Genomic DNA, 14,671 nt, shown 5'->3' with positions numbered 1-14,671 from the left:
CCAACAGCCACTCTGGAGAAGTGTACGGTGTCTCCTGAAACATCTAAAAAACACAGCTTGGAGAGCATAGGGCACTTCCGCTCATGGGCGTATAAATTGGGAAAGCTAAAAATCAGCAAGACACAGGCACCCCAAATTTTAGGGCTGCTCTGTTGACAGGAACCTCCACTTCATTACACCTTAAATATCCTAGGAAAGAGAAAAATGGATAACGAAGTTGTGGTCCTTATGTACAATGGAATATCACTCAGCCATGAAATCAACGTCATAAGGCTAGTAGCAGCATGATGAGTGGATTTAGGTACGACGATTCTAAGTGAAATAAGTCACACAGAACAAGACACTTATCATGAGATATCACTTATAGAGGGAATGTAAAAACCGCTACACGTGAACTGAATTACAAAACAGAACAGAGTCACACGTTTAGAAAACACACTATGGCTGCTGAACGGGAAAGATGAGGTGGGGTGATGCATAAAACAAGGGTTTCAAATTAGCTCAGATACCGTTCCATAAACCCAATATGTAATAGACAAGACCTACTCCTTGCTCAGTGAACTGGACTCAACACCCCCTATTCACCGCACAAGAATCTATCTGACTAGTAAGAATCTTCAAACCTATGTATTGATATCTCTCTGTCAGTGAGTCAAGGGGGTGTAAAGCGGCATAAACACAGCCGTGAAAAGCAGCGAAACCCCACTATAAAAATAAATTACTTTTCAAAACCCGTGAAACAAAGACAGTGAAAGAGAGAGAAATTCTTACAAAATTCGTTCAGGGGCTGTGATGCAACCTGGATTGACCATATCTAGACCCACAGCTGATTGAGACATAAGGGTGGACACTCTTGGGGCTGAGAGGTTTGGTGAGGTTGGGTGAGCCAACGCAGACCCTTTAAAGTAATACTGCATGGTACCCATCCCATGGGTCCCAAATCTCCAGGTTCAAGGACATCTTCCTACGTCGAAAACATGCACGAGAAACCCAGAAGATGGTACACCGTGTGATCGACAAAAGGTTTCTAAAACGCACCTCATTTCTCATCTCATTGTGCTCGGGTTCGCCATTCCAGCCGCTTTACTAGCCATCTCCCTCCTTGGAGAATCAGCACCTTTAACCTCCTGTTCCGTACAGGTTGCAATTTGTCCTGAGGATGAACGGGAAGAGGGGGAACCAATGAGAGACTAGCTCTAGGTGCTGGGACAGGCACAGGTCACTCTATTTTCCCATCAGGAAGAAGAATTAACCACAGGCTCAGCCTGCCCCCCCCAACCAGAAGAGGGCCTGAAGCAATCCTGTGCTTTTGCGGCCAGCTCCCAAAAAAGCGAGTTGAAAAATGGAGCTCAGGGGCACTGCAATTCACAAACCTGCAGAGTTATAAATGATAACTCTCGTCCACAAATATATTGAGGGAAGGCAACGAACAGGATTGGAAAGCAAGGCAGAATTGCAGGAAACAGATTTCAGGAGGTAGATTCGAATCGCCTTGAAAGCACATGAAAAGCAGCAAAACGTGGACAATGATGCCCTTGGCCAAAAAGGGCGTATGCGTTTTTTCCTGAATATATTCAGGAAAAAACGCATACGCCCTTTTTGGCCAACCAAGCAACCTGGAAAGGCAAATCAGCGCTCCAAAGAAGTCTCGCTTCCCATCGGGCAAAAGGGCCATGCGGAAAAAAGTGTCCAAACCAGAAATGCAGGACCGGCCATGGAGAAATGGGAGCCTTGCTACGCTGATGGGCGGGATGTAAATTGCCAACAGCCACTCTGGAGAAGTGTACGGTGTCTCCTGAAACATCTAAAAAACACAGCTTGGAGAGCATAGGGCACTTCCGCTCATGGGCGTATAAATTGGGAAAGCTAAAAACCAGCAAGACACAGGCACCCCAAATTTTAGGGCTGCTCTGTTGACAGGAACCTCCACTTCATTACACCTTAAATATCCTAGGAAAGAGAAAAATGGATAAAGAAGTTGTGGTCCTTATGTACAATGGAATATCACTCAGCCATGAAATCAACGTCATAAGGCTAGTAGCAGCATGATGAGTGGATTTAGGTACGACGATTCGAAGTGAAATAAGTCAGACAGAAAAAGACACTTATCATGAGATATCACTTATACAGGGAATGTAAAAACCGCTACACGTGAACTGAATTACAAAACAGAACAGAGTCACACGTTTAGAAAACACACTATGGCTGCTGAACGGGAAAGATGAGGTGGGGTGATGCATAAAACAAGGGTTTCAAATTAGCTCAGATACCGTTCCATAAACCCAATATGTAATAGACAAGACCTACTCCTTGCTCAGTGAACTGGACTCAACACCCCCTATTCACCGCACAAGAATCTATCTGACTAGTAAGAATCTTCAAACCTATGTATTGATATCTCTCTGTCAGTGAGTCAAGGGGGTGTAAAGCGGCATAAACACAGCCGTGAAAAGCAGCGAAACCCCACTATAAAAATAAATTACTTTTCAAAACCCGTGAAACAAAGACAGTGAAAGAGAGAGAAATTCTTACAAAATTCGTTCAGGGGCTGTGATGCAACCTGGATTGACCATATCTAGACCCACAGCTGATTGAGACATAAGGGTGGACACTCTTGGGGCTGAGAGGTTTGGTGAGGTTGGGTGAGCCAACGCAGACCCTTTAAAGTAATACTGCATGGTACCCATCCCATGGGTCCCAAATCTCCAGGTTCAAGGACATCTTCCTACGTCGAAAACATGCACGAGAAACCCAGAAGATGGTACACCGTGTGATCGACAAAAGGTTTCTAAAACGCACCTCATTTCTCATCTCCTTGTGTTCGGGTTCGCCATTCCAGCCGCTTTACTAGCCATCTCCCTCCTTGGAGAATCAGCACCTTTAACCTCCTGTTCCGTACAGGTTGCAATTTGTCCTGAGGATGAACGGGAAGAGGGGGAACCAATGAGAGACTAGCTCTAGGTGCTGGGACAGGCACAGGTCACTCTATTTTCCCATCAGGAAGAAGAATTAACCACAGGCTCAGCCTGCCCCCCCCAACCAGAAGAGGGCCTGAAGCAATCCTGTGCTTTTGCGGCCAGCTCCCAAAAAAGCGAGTTGAAAAATGGAGCTCAGGGGCACTGCAATTCACAAACCTGCAGAGTTATAAATGATAACTCTCGTCCACAAATATATTGAGGGAAGGCAACGAACAGGATTGGAAAGCAAGGCAGAATTGCAGGAAACAGATTTCAGGAGGTAGATTCGAATCGCCTTGAAAGCACATGAAAAGCAGCAAAACGTGGACAATGATGCCCTTGGCCAAAAAGGGCGTATGCGTTTTTTCCTGAATATATTCAGGAAAAAACGCATACGCCCTTTTTGGCCAACCAAGCAACCTGGAAAGGCAAATCAGCGCTCCAAAGAAGTCTCGCTTCCCATCGGGCAAAAGGGCCATGCGGAAAAAAGTGTCCAAACCAGAAATGCAGCACCGGCCATGGAGAAATGGGAGCCTTGCTACGCTGATGGGCGGGATGTAAATTGCCAACAGCCACTCTGGAGAAGTGTACGGTGTCTCCTGAAACATCTAAAAAACACAGCTTGGAGAGCATAGGGCACTTCCGCTCATGGGCGTATAAATTGGGAAAGCTAAAAACCAGCAAGACACAGGCACCCCAAATTTTAGGGCTGCTCTGTTGACAGGAACCTCCACTTCATTACACCTTAAATATCCTAGGAAAGAGAAAAATGGATAAAGAAGTTGTGGTCCTTATGTACAATGGAATATCACTCAGCCATGAAATCAACGTCATAAGGCTAGTAGCAGCATGATGAGTGGATTTAGGTACGACGATTCTAAGTGAAATAAGTCACACAGAACAAGACACTTATCATGAGATATCACTTATAGAGGGAATGTAAAAACCGCTACACGTGAACTGAATTACAAAACAGAACAGAGTCACACGTTTAGAAAACACACTATGGCTGCTGAACGGGAAAGATGAGGTGGGGTGATGCATAAAACAAGGGTTTCAAATTAGCTCAGATACCGTTCCATAAACCCAATATGTAATAGACAAGACCTACTCCTTGCTCAGTGAACTGGACTCAACACCCCCTATTCACCGCACAAGAATCTATCTGACTAGTAAGAATCTTCAAACCTATGTATTGATATCTCTCTGTCAGTGAGTCAAGGGGGTGTAAAGCGGCATAAACACAGCCGTGAAAAGCAGCGAAACCCCACTATAAAAATAAATTACTTTTCAAAACCCGTGAAACAAAGACAGTGAAAGAGAGAGAAATTCTTACAAAATTCGTTCAGGGGCTGTGATGCAACCTGGATTGACCATATCTAGACCCACAGCTGATTGAGACATAAGGGTGGACACTCTTGGGGCTGAGAGGTTTGGTGAGGTTGGGTGAGCCAACGCAGACCCTTTAAAGTAATACTGCATGGTACCCATCCCATGGGTCCCAAATCTCCAGGTTCAAGGACATCTTCCTACGTCGAAAACATGCACGAGAAACCCAGAAGATGGTACACCGTGTGATCGACAAAAGGTTTCTAAAACGCACCTCATTTCTCATCTCCTTGTGCTCGGGTTCGCCATTCCAGCCGCTTTACTAGCCATCTCCCTCCTTGGAGAATCAGCACCTTTAACCTCCTGTTCCGTACAGGTTGCAATTTGTCCTGAGGATGAACGGGAAGAGGGGGAACCAATGAGAGACTAGCTCTAGGTGCTGGGACAGGCACAGGTCACTCTATTTTCCCATCAGGAAGAAGAATTAACCACAGGCTCAGCCTGCCCCCGGCAACCAGAAGAGGGCCTGAAGCAATCCTGTGCTTTTGCGGCCAGCTCCCAAAAAAGCGAGTTGAAAAATGGAGCTCAGGGGCACTGCAATTCACAAACCTGCAGAGTTATAAATGATAACTCTCGTCCACAAATATATTGAGGGAAGGCAACGAAGAGGATTGGAAAGCAAGGCAGAATTGCAGGAAACAGATTTCAGGAGGTAGATTCGAATCGCCTTGAAAGCACATGAAAAGCGGCAAAACGTGGACAATGATGCCCTTGGCCAAAAAGGGCGTATGCGTTTTTTCCTGAATATATTCAGGAAAAAACGCATACGCCCTTTTTGGCCAACCAAGCAACCTGGAAAGGCAAATCAGCGCTCCAAAGAAGTCTGGCTTCCCATCGGGCAAAAGGGCCATGCGGAAAAAAGTGTCAAAACCAGAAATGCAGGACCAGCCATGGAGAAATGGGAGCCTTGCTACGCTGATGGGCGGGATGTAAATTGCCAACAGCCACTCTGGAGAAGTGTACGGTGTCTCCTGAAACATCTAAAAAACACAGCTTGGAGAGCATAGGGCACTTCCACTCATGGGCGTATAAATTCGGAAAACTAGAAATCAGCAAGACACAGGCACCCCAAAGTTTAGGGCTGCTCTGTTGACAGGAACCCCCACTTCATTACACCTTAAATATCCTAGGAAAGAGAAAAATGGATAAAGAAGTTGTGGTCCTTATGTACAATGGAATATCACTCAGCCATGAAATCAACGTCATAAGGCTAGTAGCAGCATGATGAGTGGATTTAGGTACGACGATTCTAAGTGAAATAAGTCACACAGAAAAAGACACTTATCATGAGATATCACTTATAGAGGGAATGTAAAAACCGCTACACTTGAACTGAATTACAAAACAGAACAGAGTCACACGTTTAGAAAACACACTATGGCTGCTGAACGGGAAAGGTGAGGTGGGGTGATGCATAAAACAAGGGTTTCAAATTAGCTCAGATACCGTTCCATAAACCCAATATGTAATAGACAAGACCTACTCCTTGCTCAGTGAACTGAACTCAACATCCCCTATTCACCGCACAAGAATCTATCTGACTAGTAAGAATCTTCAAACCTATGTATTGATATCTCTCTGTCAGTGAGTCAAGGGGGTGTAAAGCGGCATAAACACAGCCGTGAAAAGCAGCTAAACCCCATTATAAAAATAAATTACTTTTCAAAATCCGTGAAACAAAGACAGTGAAAGAGAGAGAAATTCTTACAAAATTCGTTCAGGGGCTGTGATGCATCCTGGATTGACCATATCTAGACCCACAGCTGATTGAGACATAAGGGTGGACACTCTTGGGGCTGAGAGGCTTGGTGAGGTTGGGTGAGCCAACGCAGACCCTTTAAAGTAATACTGCATGGTACCCATCCCATGGTCCCAAATCTCCAGGTTCAAGGGCATCTTCCTACGTCGAAAACATGCACGAGAAACCCAGAAGATGGTACACCGTGTGATCGGGAAAGGTTTCTAAAACGCACCTCATTTCTCATCTCCTTGTGCTCGGGTTCGCCATTCCAGCCGCTTTACTAGCCATCTCCCTCCTTGGAGAATCAGCACCTTTAACCTCCTGTTCCGTACAGGTTGCAATTTGTCCTGAGGATGAACGGGAAGAGGGGGAACCAATGAGAGACTAGCTCTAGGTGCTGGGACAGGCACAGGTCACTCTATTTTCCCATCAGGAAGAAGAATTAACCACAGGCTCAGCCTGCCCCCCCCAACCAGAAGAGGGCCTGAAGCAATCCTGTGCTTTTGCGGCCAGCTCCCAAAAAAGCGAGTTGAAAAATGGAGCTCAGGGGCACTGCAATTCACAAACCTGCAGAGTTATAAATGATAACTCTCGTCCACAAATATATTGAGGGAAGGCAACGAACAGGATTGGAAAGCAAGGCAGAATTGCAGGAAACAGATTTCAGGAGGTAGATTCGAATCGCCTTGAAAGCACATGAAAAGCAGCAAAACGTGGACAATGATGCCCTTGGCCAAAAAGGGCGTATGCGTTTTTTCCTGAATATATTCAGGAAAAAACGCATACGCCCTTTTTGGCCAACCAAGCAACCTGGAAAGGCAAATCAGCGCTCCAAAGAAGTCTCGCTTCCCATCGGGCAAAAGGGCCATGCGGAAAAAAGTGTCCAAACCAGAAATGCAGGACCGGCCATGGAGAAATGGGAGCCTTGCTACGCTGATGGGCGGGATGTAAATTGCCAACAGCCACTCTGGAGAAGTGTACGGTGTCTCCTGAAACATCTAAAAAACACAGCTTGGAGAGCATAGGGCACTTCCGCTCATGGGCGTATAAATTGGGAAAGCTAAAAACCAGCAAGACACAGGCACCCCAAATTTTAGGGCTGCTCTGTTGACAGGAACCTCCACTTCATTACACCTTAAATATCCTAGGAAAGAGAAAAATGGATAAAGAAGTTGTGGTCCTTATGTACAATGGAATATCACTCAGCCATGAAATCAACGTCATAAGGCTAGTAGCAGCATGATGAGTGGATTTAGGTACGACGATTCGAAGTGAAATAAGTCACACAGAAAAAGACACTTATCATGAGATATCACTTATACAGGGAATGTAAAAACCGCTACACGTGAACTGAATTACAAAACAGAACAGAGTCACACGTTTAGAAAACACACTATGGCTGCTGAACGGGAAAGATGAGGTGGGGTGATGCATAAAACAAGGGTTTCAAATTAGCTCAGATACCGTTCCATAAACCCAATATGTAATAGACAAGACCTACTCCTTGCTCAGTGAACTGGACTCAACACCCCCTATTCACCGCACAAGAATCTATCTGACTAGTAAGAATCTTCAAACCTATGTATTGATATCTCTCTGTCAGTGAGTCAAGGGGGTGTAAAGCGGCATAAACACAGCCGTGAAAAGCAGCGAAACCCCACTATAAAAATAAATTACTTTTCAAAACCCGTGAAACAAAGACAGTGAAAGAGAGAGAAATTCTTACAAAATTCGTTCAGGGGCTGTGATGCAACCTGGATTGACCATATCTAGACCCACAGCTGATTGAGACATAAGGGTGGACACTCCTGGGGCTGAGAGGTTTGGTGAGGTTGGGTGAGCCAACGCAGACCCTTTAAAGTAATACTGCATGGTACCCATCCCATGGGTCCCAAATCTCCAGGTTCAAGGACATCTTCCTACGTCGAAAACATGCACGAGAAACCCAGAAGATGGTACACCGTGTGATCGGGAAAGGTTTCTAAAACGCACCTCATTTCTCATCTCCTTGTGCTCGGGTTCGCCATTCCAGCCGCTTTACTAGCCATCTCCCTCCTTGGAGAATCAGCACCTTTAACCTCCTGTTCCGTACAGGTTGCAATTTGTCCTGAGGATGAACGGGAAGAGGGGGAACCAATGAGAGACTAGCTCTAGGTGCTGGGACAGGCACAGGTCACTCTATTTTCCCATCAGGAAGAAGAATTAACCACAGGCTCAGCCTGCCCCCCCCAACCAGAAGAGGGCCTGAAGCAATCCTGTGCTTTTGCGGCCAGCTCCCAAAAAAGCGAGTTGAAAAATGGAGCTCAGGGGCACTGCAATTCACAAACCTGCAGAGTTATAAATGATAACTCTCGTCCACAAATATATTGAGGGAAGGCAACGAACAGGATTGGAAAGCAAGGCAGAATTGCAGGAAACAGATTTCAGGAGGTAGATTCGAATCGCCTTGAAAGCACATGAAAAGCAGCAAAACGTGGACAATGATGCCCTTGGCCAAAAAGGGCGTATGCGTTTTTTCCTGAATATATTCAGGAAAAAACGCATACGCCCTTTTTGGCCAACCAAGCAACCTGGAAAGGCAAATCAGCGCTCCAAAGAAGTCTCGCTTCCCATCGGGCAAAAGGGCCATGCGGAAAAAAGTGTCCAAACCAGAAATGCAGGACCGGCCATGGAGAAATGGGAGCCTTGCTACGCTGATGGGCGGGATGTAAATTGCCAACAGCCACTCTGGAGAAGTGTACGGTGTCTCCTGAAACATCTAAAAAACACAGCTTGGAGAGCATAGGGCACTTCCGCTCATGGGCGTATAAATTGGGAAAGCTAAAAACCAGCAAGACACAGGCACCCCAAATTTTAGGGCTGCTCTGTTGACAGGAACCTCCACTTCATTACACCTTAAATATCCTAGGAAAGAGAAAAATGGATAAAGAAGTTGTGGTCCTTATGTACAATGGAATATCACTCAGCCATGAAATCAACGTCATAAGGCTAGTAGCAGCATGATGAGTGGATTTAGGTACGACGATTCGAAGTGAAATAAGTCACACAGAAAAAGACACTTATCATGAGATATCACTTATACAGGGAATGTAAAAACCGCTACACGTGAACTGAATTACAAAACAGAACAGAGTCACACGTTTAGAAAACACACTATGGCTGCTGAACGGGAAAGATGAGGTGGGGTGATGCATAAAACAAGGGTTTCAAATTAGCTCAGATACCGTTCCATAAACCCAATATGTAATAGACAAGACCTACTCCTTGCTCAGTGAACTGGACTCAACACCCCCTATTCACCGCACAAGAATCTATCTGACTAGTAAGAATCTTCAAACCTATGTATTGATATCTCTCTGTCAGTGAGTCAAGGGGGTGTAAAGCGGCATAAACACAGCCGTGAAAAGCAGCGAAACCCCACTATAAAAATAAATTACTTTTCAAAACCCGTGAAACAAAGACAGTGAAAGAGAGAGAAATTCTTACAAAATTCGTTCAGGGGCTGTGATGCAACCTGGATTGACCATATCTAGACCCACAGCTGATTGAGACATAAGGGTGGACACTCCTGGGGCTGAGAGGTTTGGTGAGGTTGGGTGAGCCAACGCAGACCCTTTAAAGTAATACTTCATGGTACCCATCCCATGGGTCCCAAATCTCCAGGTTCAAGGACATCTTCCTACGTCGAAAACATGCACGAGAAACCCAGAAGATGGTACACCGTGTGATCGACAAAAGGTTTCTAAAACGCACCTCATTTCTCATCTCCTTGTGCTCGGGTTCGCCATTCCAGCCGCTTTACTAGCCATCTCCCTCCTTGGAGAATCAGCACCTTTAACCTCCTGTTCCGTACAGGTTGCAATTTGTCCTGAGGATGAACGGGAAGAGGGGGAACCAATGAGACACTAGCTCTAGGTGCTGGGACAGGCACAGGTCACTCTATTTTCCCATCAGGAAGAAGAATTAACCACAGGCTCAGCCTGCCCCCCGCAACCAGAAGAGGGCCTGAAGCAATCCTGTGCTTTTGCGGCCAGCTCCCAAAAAAGCGAGTTGAAAAATGGAGCTCAGGGGCACTGCAATTCACAAACCTGCAGAGTTATAAATGATAACTCTCGTCCACAAATATATTGAGGGAAGGCAACGAAGAGGATTGGAAAGCAAGGCAGAATTGCAGGAAACAGATTTCAGGAGGTAGATTCGAATCGCCTTGAAAGCACATGAAAAGCGGCAAAACGTGGACAATGATGCCCTTGGCCAAAAAGGGCGTATGCGTTTTTTCCTGAATATATTCAGGAAAAAACGCATACGCCCTTTTTGGCCAACCAAGCAACCTGGAAAGGCAAATCAGCGCTCCAAAGAAGTCTCGCTTCCCATCGGGCAAAAGGGCCATGCGGAAAAAAGTGTCAAAACAAGAAATGCAGGACCGGCCATGGAGAAATGGGAGCCTTGCTACGCTGATGGGCGGGATGTAAATTGCCAACAGCCACTCTGGAGAAGTGTACGGTGTCTCCTGAAACATCTAAAAAACACAGCTTGGAGAGCATAGGGCACTTCCACTCATGGGCGTATAAATTGGGAAAACTAGAAATCAGCAAGACACAGGCACCCCAAAGTTTAGGGCTGCTCTGTTGACAGGAACCTCCACTTCATTACACCTTAAATATCCTAGGAAAGAGAAAAATGGATAAAGAAGTTGTGGTCCTTATGTACAATGGAATATCACTCAGCCATGAAATCAACGTCATAAGGCTAGTAGCAGCATAATGAGTGGATTTAGGTACGACGATTCTAAGTGAAATAAGTCACACAGAAAAAGACACTTATCATGAGATATCACTTATACAGGGAATGTAAAAACCGCTACACTTGAACTGAATTACAAAACAGAACAGAGTCACACGTTTAGAAAACACACTATGGCTGCTGAACGGGAAAGGTGAGGTGGGGTGATGCATAAAACAAGGGTTTCAAATTAGCTCAGATACCGTTCCATAAACCCAATATGTAATAGACAAGACCTACTCCTTGCTCAGTGAACTGAACTCAACATCCCCTATTCACCGCACAAGAATCTATCTGACTAGTAAGAATCTTCAAACCTATGTATTGATATCTCTCTGTCAGTGAGTCAAGGGGGTGTAAAGCGGCATAAACACAGCCGTGAAAATCAGCGAAACCCCATTATAAAAATAAATTACTTTTCAAAACCCGTGAAACAAAGACAGTGAAAGAGAGAGAAATTCTTACAAAATTCGTTCAGGGGCTGTGATGCAACCTGGATTGACCATATCTAGACCCACAGCTGATTGAGACATAAGGGTGGACACTCTTGGGGCTGAGAGGCTTGGTGAGGTTGGGTGAGCCAACGCAGACCCTTTAAAGTAATACTGCATGGTACTCATCCCATGGTCCCAAATCTCCAGGTTCAAGGGCATCTTCCTACGTCGAAAACATGCACGAGAAACCCAGAAGATGGTACACCGTGTGATCGGGAAAGGTTTCTAAAACGCACCTCATTTCTCATCTCCTTGTGCTCGGGTTCGCCATTCCAGCCGCTTTACTAGCCATCTCCCTCCTTGGAGAATCAGCACCTTTAACCTCCTGTTCCGTACAGGTTGCAATTTGTCCTGAGGATGAACGGGAAGAGGGGGAACCAATGAGAGACTAGCTCTAGGTGCTGGGACAGGCACAGGTCACTCTATTTTCCCATCAGGAAGAAGAATTAACCACAGGCTCAGCCTGCCCCCCCCAACCAGAAGAGGGCCTGAAGCAATCCTGTGCTTTTGCGGCCAGCTCCCAAAAAAGCGAGTTGAAAAATGGAGCTCAGGGGCACTGCAATTCACAAACCTGCAGAGTTATAAATGATAACTCTCGTCCACAAATATATTGAGGGAAGGCAACGAAGAGGCTTGGAAAGCAAGGCAGAATTGCAGGAAACAGATTTCAGGAGGTAGATTGGAATCGCCTTGAAAGCACATGCAAAGCGGCAAAACGTGGACAATGATGCCCTTGGCCAAAAAGGGCCTATGCGTTTTTTCCTGAATATATTCAGGAAAAAACGCATACGCCCTTTTTGGCCAACCAAGCAACCTGGAAAGGCAAATCAGCGCTCCAAAGAAGTCTCGCTTCCCATCGGGCAAAAGGGCCATGCGGAAAAAAGTGTCAAAACCAGAAATGCAGGACCGGCCATGGAGAAATGGGAGCCTTGCTACGCTGATGGGCGGGATGTAAATTGCCAACAGCCACTCTGGAGAAGTGTACGGTGTCTCCTGAAACATCTAAAAAACACAGCTTGGAGAGCATAGGGCACTTCCACCCATGGGCGTATAAATTGGAAAAACTAAAAATCAGCAAGACACAGGCACCCCAAAGTTTAGGGCTGCTCTGTTGACAGGAACCTCCACTTCATTACACCTTAAATATCCTAGGAAAGAGAAAAATGGATAAAGAAGTTGTGGTCCTTATGTACAATGGAATATCACTCAGCCATGAAATCAACGTCATAAGGCTAGTAGCAGCATGATGAGTGGATTTAGGTACGACGATTCTAAGTGAAATAAGTCACACAGAACAAGACACTTATCATGAGATATCACTTATAGAGGGAATGTAAAAACCGCTACACTTGAACTGAATTACAAAACAGAACAGAGTCACACGTTTAGAAAACACACTATGGCTGCTGAACGGGAAAGGTGAGGTGGGGTGATGCATAAAACAAGGGTTTCAAATTAGCTCAGATACCGTTCCATAAACCCAATATGTAGTAGACAAGACCTACTCCTTGCTCAGTGAACTGGCCTCAACAGCCCCTATTCACCGCACAAGAATCTATCTGACTAGTAAGAATCTTCAAACCTATGTATTGATATCTCTCTGTCAGTGAGTCAAGGGGGTGTAAAGTGGCATAAACACTGCCGTGAAAAGCAGCGAAACCCCATTATAAAAATAAATTACTTTTCAAAACCCGTGAAACAAAGACAGTGAAAGAGAGAGAAATTCTTACAAAATTCGTTCAGGGGCTGTGATGCAACCTGGATTGACCATATCTAGACCCACAGCTGATTGAGACATAAGGGTGGACACTCTTGGGGCTGAGAGGTTTGGTGAGGTTGGGTGAGCCAACGCAGACCCTTTAAAGTAATACTGCATGGTACCCATCCCATGGGTCCCAAATCTCCAGGTTCAAGGGCATCTTCCTACGTCGAAAACATGCACGAGAACCCCAGAAGATGGTACACCGTGTGATCGGGAAAGGTTTCTAAAACGCACCTCATTTCTCATCTCCTTGTGCTCGGGTTCGCCATTCCAGCCGCTTTACTAGCCATCTCCCTCCTTGGAGAATCAGCACCTTTAACCTCCTGTTCCGTACAGGTTGCAATTTGTCCTGAGGATGAACGGGAAGAGGGGGAACCAATGAGAGACTAGCTCTAGGTGCTGGGACAGGCACAGGTCACTCTATTTTCCCATCAGGAAGAAGAATTAACCACAGGCTCAGCCTGCCCCCCGCAACCAGAAGAGGGCCTGAAGCAATCCTGTGCTTTTGCGGCCAGCTCCCAAAAAAGCGAGTTGAAAAATGGAGCTCAGGGGCACTGCAATTCACAAACCTGCAGAGTTATAAATGATAACTCTCGTCCACAAATATATTGAGGGAAGGCAACGAAGAGGATTGGAAAGCAAGGCAGAATTGCAGGAAACAGATTTCAGGAGGTAGATTCGAATCGCCTTGAAAGCACATGCAAAGCGGCAAAACGTGGACAATGATGCCCTTGGCCAAAAAGGGCCTATGCGTTTTTTCCTGAATATATTCAGGAAAAAACGCATACGCCCTTTTTGGCCAACCAAGCAACCTGGAAAGGCAAATCAGCGCTCCAAAGAAGTCTCGCTTCCCATCGGGCAAAAGGGCCATGCGGAAAAAAGTGACAAAACCAGAAATGCAGGACCGGCCATGGAGAAATGGGAGCCTTGCTACGCTGATGGACGGGATGTAAATTGCCAACAGCCACTCTGGAGAAGTGTACGGTGTCTCCTGAAACATCTAAAAAACACAGCTTGGAGAGCATAGGGCACTTCCACCCATGGGTGTATAAATTGGAAAAACTAAAAATCAGCAAGACACAGGCACCCCAAAGTTTAGGGCTGCTCTGTTGACAGGAACCTCCACTTCATTACACCTTAAATATCCTAGGAAAGAGAAAAATGGATAAAGAAGTTGTGGTCCTTATGTACAATGGAATATCACTCAGCCATGAAATCAACGTCATAAGGCTAGTAGCAGCATGATGAGTGGATTTAGGTACGACGATTCTAAGTGAAATAAGTCACACAGAACAAGACACTTATCATGAGATATCACTTATAGAGGGAATGTAAAAACCGCTACACTTGAACTGAATTACAAAACAGAACAGAGTCACACGTTTAGAAAACACACTATGGCTGCTGAACGGGAAAGGTGAGGTGGGGTGATGCATAAAACAAGGGTTTCAAATTAGCTCAGATACCGTTCCATAAACCCAATATGTAATAGACAAGACCTACTCCTTGCTCAGTGAACTGGACTCAACACCCCCTATTCATCGCA

Source organism: Balaenoptera acutorostrata, chromosome 9, assembly GCF_949987535.1.
Source record: "Balaenoptera acutorostrata chromosome 9, mBalAcu1.1, whole genome shotgun sequence".
Taxonomy (NCBI): Eukaryota; Metazoa; Chordata; class Mammalia; order Artiodactyla; family Balaenopteridae; genus Balaenoptera; species Balaenoptera acutorostrata.
This window is presented reverse-complemented; position numbering follows the sequence as displayed.